The sequence below is a fragment of the Mesoplodon mirus genome (assembly GCF_964341445.2).
Source record: "Mesoplodon mirus genome assembly, chromosome: 15".
NCBI lineage: Eukaryota > Metazoa > Chordata > Mammalia > Artiodactyla > Ziphiidae > Mesoplodon > Mesoplodon mirus.
In genome coordinates, this window is record NC_138991.1 from 77,317,091 (window position 1) to 77,333,164 (window position 16,074).

Sequence of the window (16,074 nt, forward strand, 5' to 3'; positions counted from 1 at the left end):
GTGAGTGCCGGTCGGCCCCAATCCTCTGTGCGGGAATCTCTCCGCTTTGCCCTCCGCACCCCTGTGGCTGTGCTCTCCTCCACGGCTCCAAAGCTTCCCCCTCCGCCACCCGCAGTCTCCGCCCGCGAAGGGGCTCCTAGTGTGTGGGAACCTTTCCTCCTTCACGGCTCCCTCCCACTGGTGCAGGTCCCATCCCTATCCTTTTGTCTCTGTTTATTCTTTTTTCTTTTGCCCTACCCAGGTACGTGGGGAGTTTCTTGCCTTTTGGGGGGTCTGAGGTCTTCTGCCAGCGTTCAGTAGGTGTTCTGTAGGATTTGTTCCACATATAGATGTATTTCTGATGTATTTGTGGGGAGGAAGGTGATCTCCGCGTCTTACTCTTCCGCCATCTTGAAGCTCCCTCCTACTGTCCTGCTAGTGTTGGAGGGTCTCCTGCAAAGGTGGGGGGGTGCCTCTGTCTACCGCAGGGACAAAGACACTGACTGCAGAAGTTCTGGGAAATACTCCTTGGCGTGAGCCCTCCCCCAGTCCACCATTAGCCCCACCAAAGAGTGGGCTACAGTTTTATAATCAAAGGAAAAGTGGTGAGGAGGAAAAGACCACCTTCTTCCTCTTTCTTCAGTAGACATCATGCTTCCATCATCAGTTCCTCCTCCAGGTTGGGCCAGGGAGTTTTCTTGTACTTACCTGGTCAAGCCAGGACTGTCATGACACTATGGAAAAGTTATTTTAAGTTTCAGTACAATGAGGGTCTTTCACTTTGAAACGTCACCTTTCCATAAATTATTATTTTTTATGTGTGCAGAGAGCATGTCCTAGGGGTCATTAACTTACTGAGCTCACTGGGCAGGATGTGGGTCTCATGCCACCATTGTTTTATTGTTTGGGGGCATGTTTCATGCTTCTCCTGCATGGCTTTTGCTGCTAAGCAAGCCTGCTTGGTTTTGTGGTTAAGCAAACATGCTTTCTTGAATGATCATTAACTTACAGGGTTCTCCCATACTTTTTTCTTTACTTATAATCCCCTAGTGGGATTAGCTATTTAATTACCTAATTTGTTCCTTTACTCTGTCCCTATCAGAACTGTACAGGTAAGATTTCCACCTTATGCATGTTATTGTATATATGCTACGCTCCAATTGATTAACACACACACACACACACACACACACACACACACACACATACATTACACACACTCTGAGGGACCCCAGCTAAGTGAAGAGTTAGCAACCCTGACTTTTCCATACTACTTTGAAGGCCTTCCCTGCTGAATTGAATGTATACATAGGCAGAGCAGACTATGTCTAACACCTTTGGTTCACCCACTGGCTGATCCCTAAAATTTTATTCCCATTTCAAACATTTAACTCTTTCTCAAAGGATGCCCACATATCTGGAAAAAAATAATCATTTGGCATTAACATTTGATCACAAAATAAGAGGAAGGGATTTTAGAAATAGCCTAATTTACTGTTTCTCAAGTCTGGCTGTGTATTAGAATGACCTGGGGAGTCGGTTAAAAATATAGATTTGCAGACAGTATCTTAGACGTACTGCATCAGCACCTCTGGGAATGGGACCTGAGGATCAGTTTTTATATAGATTTATATATTTTTGTCAATTTTAAATTTAATTAATTAAGTTTAAAATGTGCTCTCTAACAGACTCACAGACATAGAGAACGGACTTGTGGGTGCCAAAGTGGGGGGTGGCGTGGGGAGGGATGGATTGGGAATTTCAGGTTAGCAAACGCCATCTATTATATATAGGAAGGATCAACAACAAGGTCCTACCGTATAACACAGGGAACTATATTCAATATCCTGTGATAAACCGTAATGGAAAAGAATTTTTAAAAGAAAGTGTATATATATATATGTATATATACATATATATGTATAACTGAATCTCTTTGCTGTACAGCAGAAAATAACACAACATTGTAAATCAACTATACTTCAATTTAAAAATAAATGCTTTCTAAAGTGATTATGACATCACCACTCTGGCACTTACCTACATGTGGCATTTGTAATCGGAGTCGGTTCAAATGATCTTCCATGCAGGGATTTCTCTGTGTGTAGCAAGACAACAACAGTGACCAAACTTCCTTATATATAGATTATAATATTTTTCCACAATTCCCTCCATGGCTTTTGTCATTTGAGTCTTAACTCTATGGGATAGATAAAAGTGCTATCATTCCCCTTTATGGATGAGGAGATCAAAACCCAGTGAAACCAAGTGACCTGCCTTTATCTCAGTAAAGGGACAGCCAGGTCCCTCTCCAGATCTCCATTCACTCTCCCACTCTGAATGGCAGGCTCTGTCTGGTGTCCCCTTGAAGACTTTCTTGAATAGACAGTTAAATGCCTCCTGTGATACTCCAGGTTAGTTCAATCTCTCTAGCCATCTATGGTGACAAATCTTTTTTATTTTAATCCTTTCCACTGAGGACTAACATTTTTACAAAATACAATAAAATTAAAATACTAGAAAAATAAAATGAAAAGACACGTAAAACACATTTGAGTAAACAATTAAAATTGAGCTTCAAAAAATGAGTAAACATAACACAGAAAAATTGCTTATAAAAGTTTCCAAGTGCCCACTCTCAAGGTTTATACTTCCCTCATCACAGATTGGTAACCAGTAGTTTGCTGATCAGCACTGGTTTTTGGACCACACTTTCTGTAGATGTCGTTTGCTTCATCATCAGGGAGCAGCAGGAACTTATTTCCCTATAACTTCCAGCCAACAAGTTCAAGTTCTATTTTATGGAGCAATGAGGCACAAGTGAAACCCTCCTTTACATTGCAACACTCCTGATACTTGAAGACAGTTGCTCCCAAAGGGCCTATGAAACCTTCTCAGTTTCTTGTATTGATTTTCCTAAAATGGAATTCCCTTGGATTCTCCTTGCTCTGGGCCTGCTCACCTTGATGGACTCTAGTTCATCTATATTCTCTTAAAATAGCATCAGGCGTTGAACAGAGAACTCCAGACATGGGAGTCTGCACACTGCTTGCAAGAGCTTTCACCTTTTCCTCCTTCCAGCCTTCAGTTTGGAGATCATTCTGTGCCTTGGATTTATGAGGACTAATCTCACTATAACCTGTATCCCCTGTAAACGTCAGTAACTTTAAGAAGCCCGCGTCTCCCAGGGAATTCCTTATTTCTCACATGACTCTGTACCTCATCTTTTCTGACCCCATAGCCCACTCTTTCCATTTCGCAAACGTCCGACTGTACCCATAGGACTCAGAGTCATGAGTAAATTCCCTCATAATCTCACCTTCTCCTGGGAATATTCCCTTCACTTCTCATTCTAATGGAAAGCCTTAAGGGACGCACCCTACTTCCCTTGCAACTCAACTGGTGGTTGTCTTCTCTCTCACATTGTTGGTACCACTGGTTTTGAAGATGAGTGAGTGTCCTGTTTGCTCCTTATTGCCATTTCAAAATCTCTCTGATCCCTCTCTAAATACCATCCCTCAACTTGACTCTCATGTCATTACCTTATTCCACTGGTTTCCCCTTCCTTGTTGCAATTATGTGTAGACTCCCAGCTCTCTGTTCATATTCCTTGAACATTTTAGCTCCTGGGCAATTGCCAGGCTCTCTGGTTTCAATTCCTTGGTAGCTCAGTTACTTGCCCTGTCTTGCTACATTCTTGTCCTGCACCCTACCTCACTCACTTTGCATCTTCATCCTCTAGGCATGGTCATTGCCAATGACTGCATCCTCTTCTATTATCTCAGAGTCAAACATCTCCCCAACCACTTCCTCACCTTTCTCCCAATGCCTCTAGTCCACCAGCTACACTAGTTCCTAGATCCCACTGAGAACTCTAAGCTGGTACTACCACCTTCTCTCAGTCCCTCACAACTACCTAAAACCCTCACTTTTCTCCTTATCCAGCTTAAATTCCACAACTAACCATCATCATCACAGTCTTGTTTACAGACTCAATACCCTTGTTGAGATACTTGGTAAATTAAGCCACAGCCTTGCTAAATCCAACTTTCTGCCTCCCCTCTACCTGCTCACCTGTAGCAGAAAGTGGCTGGAGAAAAATACACAGCCATACTGATGGGTCTCACATTCATTCATGGTCATCAACCTCACGTGTGTCTTACCAGGACATGCCACTTTTATTTATTCCATTCATTCATTCTCCCAACCTTCAAGAAAACCATTCCAAACCCTCTCATCTCTGCTCTAACCTTCTATACCTCCCTCCTCATCTTACTCTCAGATGATGGCCATGCTTTCCATCTCATAAGGAAAATGGAAACATTCAGAATAGTACTCCTACAATCTCCCATTAGCACTTATACCCACCTGTTTGCATCCATGCCTTTTTATTTAGCTTTTCTTCTATTAGCGTGCCTGAATGCCCCACGCTCCTAGCGAAAGGCAGTACCTCCATTTGCCCACTAGATCCCATCCCTTCCTCAAGTTCTCAAGGTCATCAATCAAGGAAATCTTTCTTTTTCATAATATTTTTCCTTTACCAGAATTTTCACACTGGAAGCACATGGTTATTTTTTCATTCCTAACAATAATTCTCTCTATCCAGCCATCACCTCACTTCTATCCTTCCCTTTACAGTAAAATCCTTGAAGGGTTATTAGTTCTTCAGTCTTCCAATCTCTCTTGAACTCACTCCATCAAGTTCTTCCCTCTTTATACCATTAAAACTGCTTCCATCAAGGTCTCAAATGATTTCTACATTTACAAATCTAATCATTAAGTTCAATCTAATTCCTTCTTTCACTTGAGCTTTCAGCAGCAAATGATAAACTCCTTTCTTACATGTAATGCTTTTTCCATTGGCTTTCTGGGGACCATATTTGCCTGGTTTTCTCTTTTATTTTCCACTCTTTATCTTCCCAGTCACTAAAGATTAGGGTGTACAGGAGCTTAGTCCTTGGAACTTATTATACTCTTTCTCTTAGTTATTTCAACCAGAGATATGGATTTAAATACCTTTATCAATGTCTGTCAGATTTATCTTATCAGCCTGGACCTCAATCCTGAACTACAGACTTTTTTTTTTTTTGAGAGTATATTAATAATTTTTATTGATTATTTCTTTTTTTTTCCTTTTCAGCTCAAAGATAAATATTTTTTATTAGTTTCTGCTTTATAACAAACTGAATCAGTCATACATATACATCTGTTCCCACATCCTTTCCCTCATGCATCTCTCTCCCTCCCACCCTCCCCATCCCACCCCTCCAGGCGGTCACAAAGCACCAAGCTGATCTCCCTGTGCTCTGCGGCTGCTTCCCACTATCTATCTACCTTAAGTTTGGTAGTGTATATATGTCCATGCCTCTCTTTCGCTTTGTCACAGCTTACCCTTCCCCCTCCCCATATCCTCAAGTCCATTCTCAAGTAGGTCTGTGTCTTTATTCCCGTTTTACTCCTAGGTTCTTCATGACATTTATTTTTTAATTCCATATATATGTGTTAGCATACGGTATTTGTCTTTCTCTTTCTGACATACTTCACTCTGTATGACAGACTCTAGGTCTATCCACCTCATTACAAATAGCTCAGTTTCGTTTCTTTTTATGACTGAGTAATATTCCATTGTATATATGTGCCACATCTTCTTTATCCATTCATCCGATGATGGACACAGAGGTTGTTTCCAGCTCCAGGCTATTGTGAATAGAGCTGCAATGAATATTTTGGTACATGTCTCTTTTTGAATTATGGTTTTCTCAGGGTATATGCCTAATAGTGGGATTGCTGGGTCATATGGTAGTTCTATTTGTAGTTTTTTAAGGAACCTCCATACTGTTCTCCATAGTGGCTGTACCAATTCACATTCCCACCAGCAGTGCAAGAGTGTTCCCTTTTCTCTACACCCTCTCCAGCATTTATTGTTTCTAGATTTCTTGATGATGGCCATTCTGACTGGTGTGAGATGATATCTCATTGTAGTTTTGATTTGCATTTCTCTAATGATTAATGATGTTGAGCATTCTTTCATGTGTTTGTTGGCAGTCTGTATATCTTCTTTGGAGAAATGCCTATTTAAGTCTTCTGCCCATTTTTGGATTGGGTTGTTTGTTTTTTTGCTATTGAGCTGCATGAGCTGTTTATAAATTTTGGAGATTAATCCTTTGTCAGTTGCTTCATTTGCAAATATTTTCTCCCATTCTGAGGGTTGTCTTTTGGTCTTGTTTATGGTTTCCTTTGCTGTGCAAAAGCTTTGAGGTTTCATTAGGTCCCATTTGTTTATCTTTGTTTTTATTTCCATTTCTCTAGGAGGTGGGTCCAAAAGGATCTTGCTGTGATTTATGTCATAGAGTGTTCTGCCTATGTTTTCCTCTAAGAGTTTGATAGTTTCTGGCCTTACATTTAAGTCTTTAATCCATTTTGAGCTTATTTTTGTGTATGGTGTTAGGGAATGATCTAATCTCATACTTTTACATGTCCCTGTCCAGTTTTCCCAGCACCACTTATTGAAGAGGCTGTCCTTCCTCCACTGTACATTCCTGCCTCCTTTATCAAAGATAAGTTGACCATATGTGCGTGGGTTTATCTCTGGGCTTTCTATCCTGTTCCATTGATATACCTTTCTGTTTTTGTGCCAGTACCACACTGTCTTGATTACTGTAGCTTTGTAGTATAGTCTGAAGTCAGGGAGCCTGATTCCTCCAGCTCCGTTTTTCGTTCTCAAGATTGCTTTGGCTATTTGGGGTCTTTTGTTTTTCCAAACAAATTTTGAAATTTTTTGTTCTAGTTCTGTGAAAAATGCCAGTGGTAGTTTGATAGGGATTGCATTGAATCTGTAGATTGCCTTGGGTAGTAGAGTCATTTTCACAATATTGATTCTTCCAATCCAGGAGCATGGTATATCTCTCCATCTATTTGTATCATCTTTAATTTCTTTCATCAGTGTCTTATAATTTTCTGCATACAGGTCTTTTGTCTCCTTAGGTAGGTTTATTCCTAGATCTTTTATTCTTTTTGTTGCAATGGTAAATGGGAGTGTTTTCTTGATTTCATTTTCAGATTTTTCATCATTAGTGTACAGGAATGCCAGAGATTTCTGTGCATTAATTTTGTATCCTGCTACTTTACCAAATTCATTGATTAGCTCTAGTAGTTTTCTGGTAGCATCTTTAGGATTCTCTATGTACAGTATCATGTCATCTGCAAACAGTGACAGCTTTACTTCTTCTTTTCCAATTTGGATTCCTTTTGTTTCCTTTTCTTCTCTGATTGCTGTGGCTAAAACTTCCAAAACTAGGTTGAATAAGAGTGGTGAGAGTGGGCAGCCTTGTCTTGTTCCTGATCTTAGTGGAAATGGTTTCAGTTTTTCACCATTGAGGACAATGCTGGCTGTGGGTTTGTCATATATGGCCTTTATTATGTTGAGGAAAGTTCCCTCTATGCCTACTTTCTGCAGGGTTTTTATCATAAATAGGTGTTGAATTTTGTCGAAAGCTTTCTCTGCATCTATTGAGATGATCATACGGTTTTTCTCCTTCAACTTGTTAATATGGTGTATCACATTGATTGATTTGCGTATATTGAAGAATCCTTGCATTCCTGGAATAAACCCCACTTGATCATGGTGTATGACCCTTTTAATGTGCTGTTGGATTCTGTTTGCTAGTATTTTGTTGAGGATTTTTGCATCTATGTTCATCAGTGATATTGGCCTGTAGTTTTCTTTCTTTGTGACATCCTTGCCTGGTTTTGGTATTAACCTGATGCTGGCCTCATGGAATGAGTTTGGGAGTGTTCCTCCCTCTGAAATTGTTTGGAAGAGTTTGAGAAGGATGGGTGTTAGCTCTTCTCTAAATGTTTGATAGAATTCACCTGTGAAGCCATCTGGTCCTGGGCTTTTGTTTGTTGGAAGATTTTTAACCACAGTTTCAATTTCAGTGCTTGTGATTGGTCTATTCATATTTTCTATTTCTTCCTGAGTCAGTCTTGGCAGGTTGTGCATTTCTAAGAATTTGTCCATTTCTTCCAGGTTGTCCATTTTATTGGCATAGAGTTGCTTATAGTAATCTCTCATGATCTTTTGTATTTCTGCAGTGTCAGTTGTTACTTCTCCTGTTTCATTTCTAATTCTATTGATTTGAGTCTTCTCCCTTTTTTTCTTGATGAGTCTGGCTAATGGTTTGTCAATTTTGTTTATCTTCTCAAAGAACCAGCTTTTAGTTTTATTGACCTTTGCTATCGTTTCCTTCGTTTCTTTTTCATTTATTTCTGATCTGATCTTTATGATTTCTTTCCTTCTGCTAGCTTTGGGGGTTTTTTGTTCTTCTTTCTCTAATTGGTTTAGGTGCAGGGTCAGGTTGGTTACTCGAGATGTTTCCTGTTTCTTAAGGTGGGATTATATTGCTATAAACTTCCCCCTTAGAACTGCTTTTGCTGCGTCCCATAGGTTTTGGGTCGTCGTGTCTCCATTATCATTTTTTTCTAGGTATTTTTTAATTTCCTCTTTGATTTCTTCAGTGATCACTTCGTTATTGAGTAGTGTATTGTTTAGCCTCCACGTGTTTGTATTTTTTACAGCTCTTTTCCTGTAATTGATATCTAGTCTCATAGCATTGTGGTCGGAAAAGATACTTGATACAATTTCAATTTTCTTAAATTTACCAAGGCTTGATTTGTGACCCAAGATATGATCTATCCTGGAGAATGTTCCATGAGCACTTGAGAAAAATGTGTATTCTGTTGTTTTTGGATGGAATGTCCTATAAATATCAATTAAGCCCATCTTGTTTAATGTATCATTTAAAGCTTGTGTTTCCTTATTTATTTTCATTTTGGATGATCTGTCCATTGGTGAAAGTGGGGTGTTAAAGTCCCCTACTATGATTGTGTTACTGTCGATTTCCCCTTTTATGACTGTTAGTATTTGCCTTATGTATTGAGGTGCTCCTATGTTGGGTGCATAAATATTTACAATTGTTATATCTTCTTCTTGGATCGATCCCTTGATCCTTATGTAGTGTCCTTCTTTGTCTCTTCTAATAGTCTTTATTTTAAAGTCTATTTTGTCTGATATAAGAATTGCTACTCCAGCTTTCTTTTGATTTCCATTTGCATGGAATATCTTTTTCCACCCCCTTACTTTCAATCTGTATGTGTCTCTAGGTCTGAAGTGGGTCTCTTGTAGACAGCATATATATGGGTCTTGTTTTTATATCCATTCAGCCACTCTGTGTCTTTTGGTGGGAGCATTTAGTCCATTTACATTTAAGGTAATTATTGATATGTATGTTCCTATTCCCATTTCCTTAATTGCTTTGGGTTCATTATTGTAGGTATATTCCTTCTGTTGTGTTTCTTGCCTAGAGAAGTTCCTTTAGCATTTGTTGTAAAGCTGGTTTGGTGGTGCTGAACTCTCTCAGCTTTTGCTTGTCTGTAAAGGTTTTTATTTCTCCATCAAATCTGAATGAGATCCTTGCTGGGTAGAGTAATCTTGGTTGCAGGTTTCTCTCCTTCATCACTTTAATTATGTCCTGCCACTCCCTTCTGGCTTGTAGAGTTTCTGCTGAGAGATCAGCTGTTAACCTGATGGGGATTCCCTTGTGTGTTATTTGTTGTTTTTCCCTTGCTGCTTTTAATATGATTTCTTTGTGTTTAATTTTTGACAGTTTGATTAATATGTGTCTTGGTGTATTTCTCCTTGGATTTATTCTGTATGGGACTCTCTGTGCCTCCTGGACTTGATTAACTATTTCCTTTCCCATATTAGGGAAGTTTTCAACTATAATCTCTTCAAATATTTTCTCAGTCCCTTTCTTTTTCTCTTCTTCTTCTGGAACCCCTATAATTCGAATGTTGGTGCATTTAATGTTGTCCCAGAGGTCTCTGAGACTGTCCTCAGTTCTTTTCATTCTTTTTTCTTTATTTTGTTCTGCATCAGTTATTTTCACTATTTTATCTTCCACCTCACTTATCCGTTCTTCTGCCTCAGCTATTCTGCTATTGATCCCATCTAGAGTATTTTTCATTTCATTTATTGTGTTTTTAATCGATGCTTGATTCATCTTTAGTTCTTCTAGGCCCTTGTTAACTGTTACTTGCATTTTGTCTATTCTATTTCCAAGATTTTGGATCTTGGAAATAGAATCTTGGATCAGCTTTACTATCATTATTCTGAATTCTTTTTCAGGTAGACTGCCTATTACCTCTTCATTTGTTAGGTCTGGTAGGTTTTTATCTTGCTCCTTCTCCTGCTGTGTGTTTTTCTGTCTTCTCATTTTGCTTATGTTACTGTGTTTGGGGTCTCCTTTTTGCAGGCTGCAGATTCGTAGTTCCCGTTGTTTTTGGTGTCTGTCCCCAGTGGCTAAGGTTGTTTCAGTAGGTTTTGTAGGCTTCCTGGTGGGGGGGACTAGTGCCTGTGTTCTGGTGGTTGAGGCTCGATCTTGTCTTTCTGGTGGACAGGTCCACGTCTGGTGTTATGTTTTGGGGTGCCTGTGGCCTCATTATGTTTTTAGGCAGCCTCTCTGTTAATGGGTGGGGTTGTGTTCCTGCCTTGCTAGTTGCTTGGCATAGGGTGATCAGCACTGTAGTTTGCTGGTCGTTGACTGAAGCTGGGTGCTGGTGTTGAGATGGAGATCTCTGGGAGATTTTTGCTGCTTTATTTTATGTGGAGCTGGGAGGTCTCTTGTGGACCCGTGTCCTGAAGTTGGCTCTCCCACTTCAGAGGCACAGCACTGACTCCTGGCTGCAGCACCAAGAGCCTTTCATCTACCCGGCTCAGAATAACAGGGAGAAAAGGTAGAGAGAAAGAATTAGTAGAAGAAAGAAAGAGAGAGAGAAAGAAAGGAAGAAGGAAAGAAAGGAAGGAAGGAAGGAAGGATGGAAGGAAGGAAGGAAGGAGGAAAGGAGGGAGGGAGGGAGGAATGAAAGAAAAAGGAAGAGTGAATGGAAGAAGGGAGGGAGGGAGGAAGGAAAGAAAAATAAAGTGAAAGGAAGAAGGGTGGGAGGGAGGGAGGAAGGAAAGAAAGAAAGAAAGACAGGAGTGAGGGAGGGAGGAAGGAAAGAAAAAGAAAGAGTGAAAGGAAGAAGGGAGGGAGGGAGGGAGGAAGGAAAGAAAGAGAAAGAAGGAAAGGAGGGGCGGAGGGAGGGAGGGAGGAAGGGAAGGTAGGAAAAAAAGAAAGAGCAGGTAAAGTAAAATAGAATAAAGTATGAAATATAGTAGTGTTATTAAAATTAAAAAATAATTATTGAAAAAAAAACGGACAGATAGAACCCTGGGACATATGGTGGAAGCAAAGCTATACAGAGAGAATCTCACACAGAAGAATACACATACACATTCACAAAAAGAGAGCAGGGGGAAAAATCAAAAATCTTGCTCTCCAAGTCCACCTCCTCAATTTGGGATAATTCGTTGTAAAAAGAGGAAAAGGGCGAGAAGTCTGAAATCTTGCTCTCTAAGTCCACCTCCTTAATTTGGGATAATTCATTGTAAAAAGAGGAAAAGGGGGGAAAGTCTTAAATCTTGTCCTCAAAGTCCACCTCCTCAATTTGGGATGATTCGCTGTCCGTTCATGCACTCCACAGACGCAGGGCACATCAAGTGGACCGTGGAGCTTTAATCCGCTGCCTCCGAGGCTGCACAGAGAGATTTCCCTGTCTCTGCTCTCACAGCTCCCGGGTCTCAGCCTTGGACTGGGCCCCGCCTCTGCGCGTAGGTCGCCGGAGGGCGTCCGTTCTTTGCTCAGACAGGACGGGTTTAAAGGAGCCGCTGATTCGGGGGCTCTGGCTCACTCAGGACGAGGGGAGGGAGGGGCGCGCAGAGTGGGGCGGGCTTGCGGCGGCAGAGGCCGACGTGACGTTGCACCAGACCGAGGCGCTCCGTGTGCTTTCCCGGGAAAGCCGTCCCCGGGTTCCGGGACCCCGGCAGTGGCGGGGTGCACAGGCCCCCCGGAAGGCGGGGCGGACAGTGACCCGCGCTCGCACACAGGCCCCGCGGCGGCGGCAGCAGCAGCCCCAGCGTCCCACGCCCGTCTCCGGGGTCCGCGCCTTTAGCTGCGGCTCGCGCCCATCTCCGGCGCTTCCCCAAGCAGCCCTCTTAATGCCCTCTCCTCGCGCACCAGGAAACAAAAGGGAAGAAAAAGTCTCTTGCCTCTTCGGCAGCTCCAGACTTTTTCCCCGGACTCCCTCCAGGCTAGCCGTGGTGCACTAACCCCTTCAGGCTCTCTTCCTGCCGCCAGCCCCAGTCCTCTCCCTGCGCTCCGACTGAAAGCCGATACCCGAGCCTCAGCTCCCAGCCCCGCCCGCCCCGGCGGCCGAGCAGACAAGCCTCTCGGGCTGGTGTGTGCCTGAGGGCACCGATCCTCTGTGCGGGAATCTCTCTGCTTTGCCCTCCACACCCCTGTTGCTGTGCTCTCCTCCGCTACTCCGAAGCTTTCCCCCTCCGCCACCTGCAGTCTCCGCCCGCGAAGGGGCTTGTAGTGTGTGGAAACCTTTCCTCCTTCACGGCTCCCTCCCACTGGTGCAAGTCCTGTCCCTATCCTGTTGTCTCTCTTTATTCTTTTTTCTTTTGCCCTACCCATATATGTGGGGAGTTTCTTGCCTTTTGGGGGTTCTGAGGTCTTCTGTCAGCGTTCAGTAGGTGTTCTGTAGGAGTTGTTCCACGTGTAGATGAATTTCTGATGTATCTGTGGGGAGGAAGGTGGTCTCCGCGTCTTACTCTTCTGTCATCTTCCTCCGGGTCCTACAGACTCTTAACCACCCTCCTGATTGATATATCCAATAGGTTGTCTCATAGTTATTTAAAATAGATATATCCAAAGCTGAGCTACCGTTATTTGACCCCAAACTTGCTCATTTGCAATCTTCTTTACCTCAGCAAATGCTCAGGCCCAAACTTTTGGTATTATCATTGACTTCTCTGTTTCATAAATCATATCTGATAAACAAGAAAACTTTATTACCCTTCCTTCAAGATATGCCCATAGTTTGACCACCTCTCAGACCCTTCACTGTTACCACTGTAATTTAAGGCACCACCATCTCCTCTCTGGCTTATTGAAAATATATCCTAACTAATCTCCCTGCAGCCCTTCGGCACAGTGGCCACTGTTCCTGAGCTGGTTAAATTCCAGGTCAGATCGTGTTTCTTCCCTGTTCAAGCCCTGAGCTGCTTCCCTCTTTATTCAGAGTGAGATCCAATGCTCAGAGAGTAACCCACAGGTTCCTGGAAAACAGCTCTTCATCACTTCTCTGATTGTGTCTCATTGCTATCCAATGTGCTCACTTTGTTCCAGCTACACTGGGATTCTCACTGCTAGGCATCACTGCCTCAGGACCTCTAGCCCAGATATTTCTTCTCTCTGGGATTTTCCTTCCAGAGGTATGCATGGCTCACTCACTTTCGTCCTTCATATATTTTCTCAAATAGCCACTCTCAGCGAAGACTTCTCTACCCAACTTATCCAAAATTGTAACCCTCTCATTCTCAACATTTATTCCCTTTCCTTCTTTCCCTCCTTCCCTCCTTCCCTGTTGCATTCCTTTCTTCTTTCCATCCTCTTCTTATTTTTTTCTCTAGCATTTTTGTCAGGCTCATTATTTGTCCTTTCCATTTGAATTCAGGTTCTATGAGGGTAGGGTTTTGTGGGTGTTTGTTCATTGCTATATTGTTAGCACCTAGGATAGTGCCTAGCACATAGCAGGAACTCAATAAACATCAGTGGAGCAAGTGAATGGTTAAATGAATGCAGGGGATGTTGGGCTTTTACTTCCCATAATATGAACACTATATACCATAAATACAACCTAAGTGTAGATCAGCTTCTCGTTTGTTTAAGCAATCACATCCCACTCTTATATATATCATGCTTATGATTCATTAAAATTCCTAGCTCTTTCTCATAGGAACTCCTGCCAACCCAGGAGTTCCTTATTGTGTATTCAAAGAATTATTTTTAAATGTCACACATGGCCCTTTTTAAACTTCATCCTGTTATTTTCAACTCAGCAGTCCAAGTCTGCCAAGAGATAATTCTGGATATTGATTTTGATATATCTTACATTAACATTCTCTACTAGCTTTAATGAACTCTTTGATTTGACTTCATTTATGTTCATTATAATGTTTAATCAGACAGGACAAATTGAAGAGCTCTGTGGGTTACCAAAAGAGAAGTGACAGGTTGCATTTCCCAGAAACATCTGATGCACCAATCTGTGTACAAGCTCTTCTTATACTGTGATGCTGACACTCCTCCCTTGATCCTGGACAAGTCTTCAACTGCCTCATTCAATAAAGTAGGGTGGAAATAACTCTATATGACTTCTAAAGCTAAATTAGAGATCATTACACGGCTACTGCCTGGTTCTGTCTTGAGACATGCACCTTGGGTCCATGAGCTGAGGTGTAAAGTGTTCAGCTACACCAAGGCCACCATTCTGAAGAAACCATGTGTAAAGACTGCATGAGTTAGAGATTGTAGCCTGAGGAGCCCCAGATATTCAAGTCACCAGTTGTTTAAGTCTCTGCAGCCCTGTCACCAGACAGGTGAGTGAAGAAGGCTTAAAGGTGACACTGGTCTCCACCACTACCTGATTGCAGCTTCATGATAGACCCTAAGCCAGAACTGCCCAGCTGAGTCAGCCCCAAATTCCTTACCACAGGAACCATAACAGATAATAAATGATTATTATAGTTTTAAGCCACTTTTTAAAACATTTATTTATTTATTTATTTGGTTATGTTGGGTCTTAGTTGTGGCAGGCAGGCTCCTTAGTTGCAACTCACTGGCTCCTTACTTGTGGTAGCTGGGCTCATTAGTTGTGGCTTGAGGGCTCCTTAGTCATGGCTTGCTGGCTTCTTAGTTGTGGCACATGAGCTCATTAGTTGCGACAGGTAGCTCCTTAGTTGTGGCATGCATGTGGGATCTAGCTCCTGGACCAAGGATCAAAACCGGGCACCCTGCATTAGGAGCACAGAGTCTTAACCACTGCGCCACCAGGGAAGTCCCAAGCCACTAACTTATGGAGTGATCTGTTACACAGCAGTAAGTGACTAACACCTGCTGTGTTGCTGAGGGTACCTGGTTGAATCCAGTTGTGGGAGCAGTCTGGTCTTTTGATTCAGGTCTTGGGTATTACATGTGAGGAGCCCTCAAGGTAGGGAGACTTGCTAGCATCCTCTGTGGGAAGACTTAACGGCTTTACTTTAAATTTATGCTGAATAGTAAATCGTCAAAACATAGGATTGTCTGAGATCAACGAGAATGATGATATAAGTGAGTTGAGATAGAGTGAAGATGATTGGAAAGCAAGCTTTGGGAGGTTGGGGCAAGAATAGAGATGGGCTTTGATTCACAATTTTGCTTAGACTGGCCTTACTTGTTATTTATTTGAGGGAAATTTGAAGAAACAATTGCTTTGGCACTGTGTCGAAATCTCTGCTGACACAGACTCCATTTATCCATTCATTCAACCTCTCCATGCCCCACTGCCCCCTACCCCAGGTCTGATTTGTCAATAAGAAGATCATATTCTGATAACTTTTGAGCTGTAAAGCAGAATGTTACTTCTCAATACCTTTGCTCCAAATCTACATTCTCACATTTGAATGAGGAACCAAAAATCTCTTTCATTTACTCCATGAATGTCTGATACCTTGCACCCTTTGGATCACCAATGTTTTGTATAGGATCTCTGTTGGTTTCCTCTTGCCTTTTCTTTTGATTGTAGGCAGCCTGAGTTTATGTAAAGGTACAAACTCTATCTCAAGTGTTTCATTTAAGGTGATATTTTCTCCACCTCTGTGCCTTTGCTCATCTTGCTCTCATAACACCAATATTTTAAAGTGATTTTATTCCTATTAATCACTTTCTCAACCTGAACTACAAATCTAAGTGTGTACTCGCCAATAATAGACAATTTGTTAATGTCTTCTTTTCCCAACACCTCTCTGTGTGATAATTCTCCAAACCAATTTAATCACAATGTCTGAAATCTTGCCTGTTGGACATCTATTTAAGAAGTGGGACACATAGAATAAGGGAAGGTAGCCACAGTTGAGTTTAAATCAATTTAGATTACTTTTTTTTAAATTTA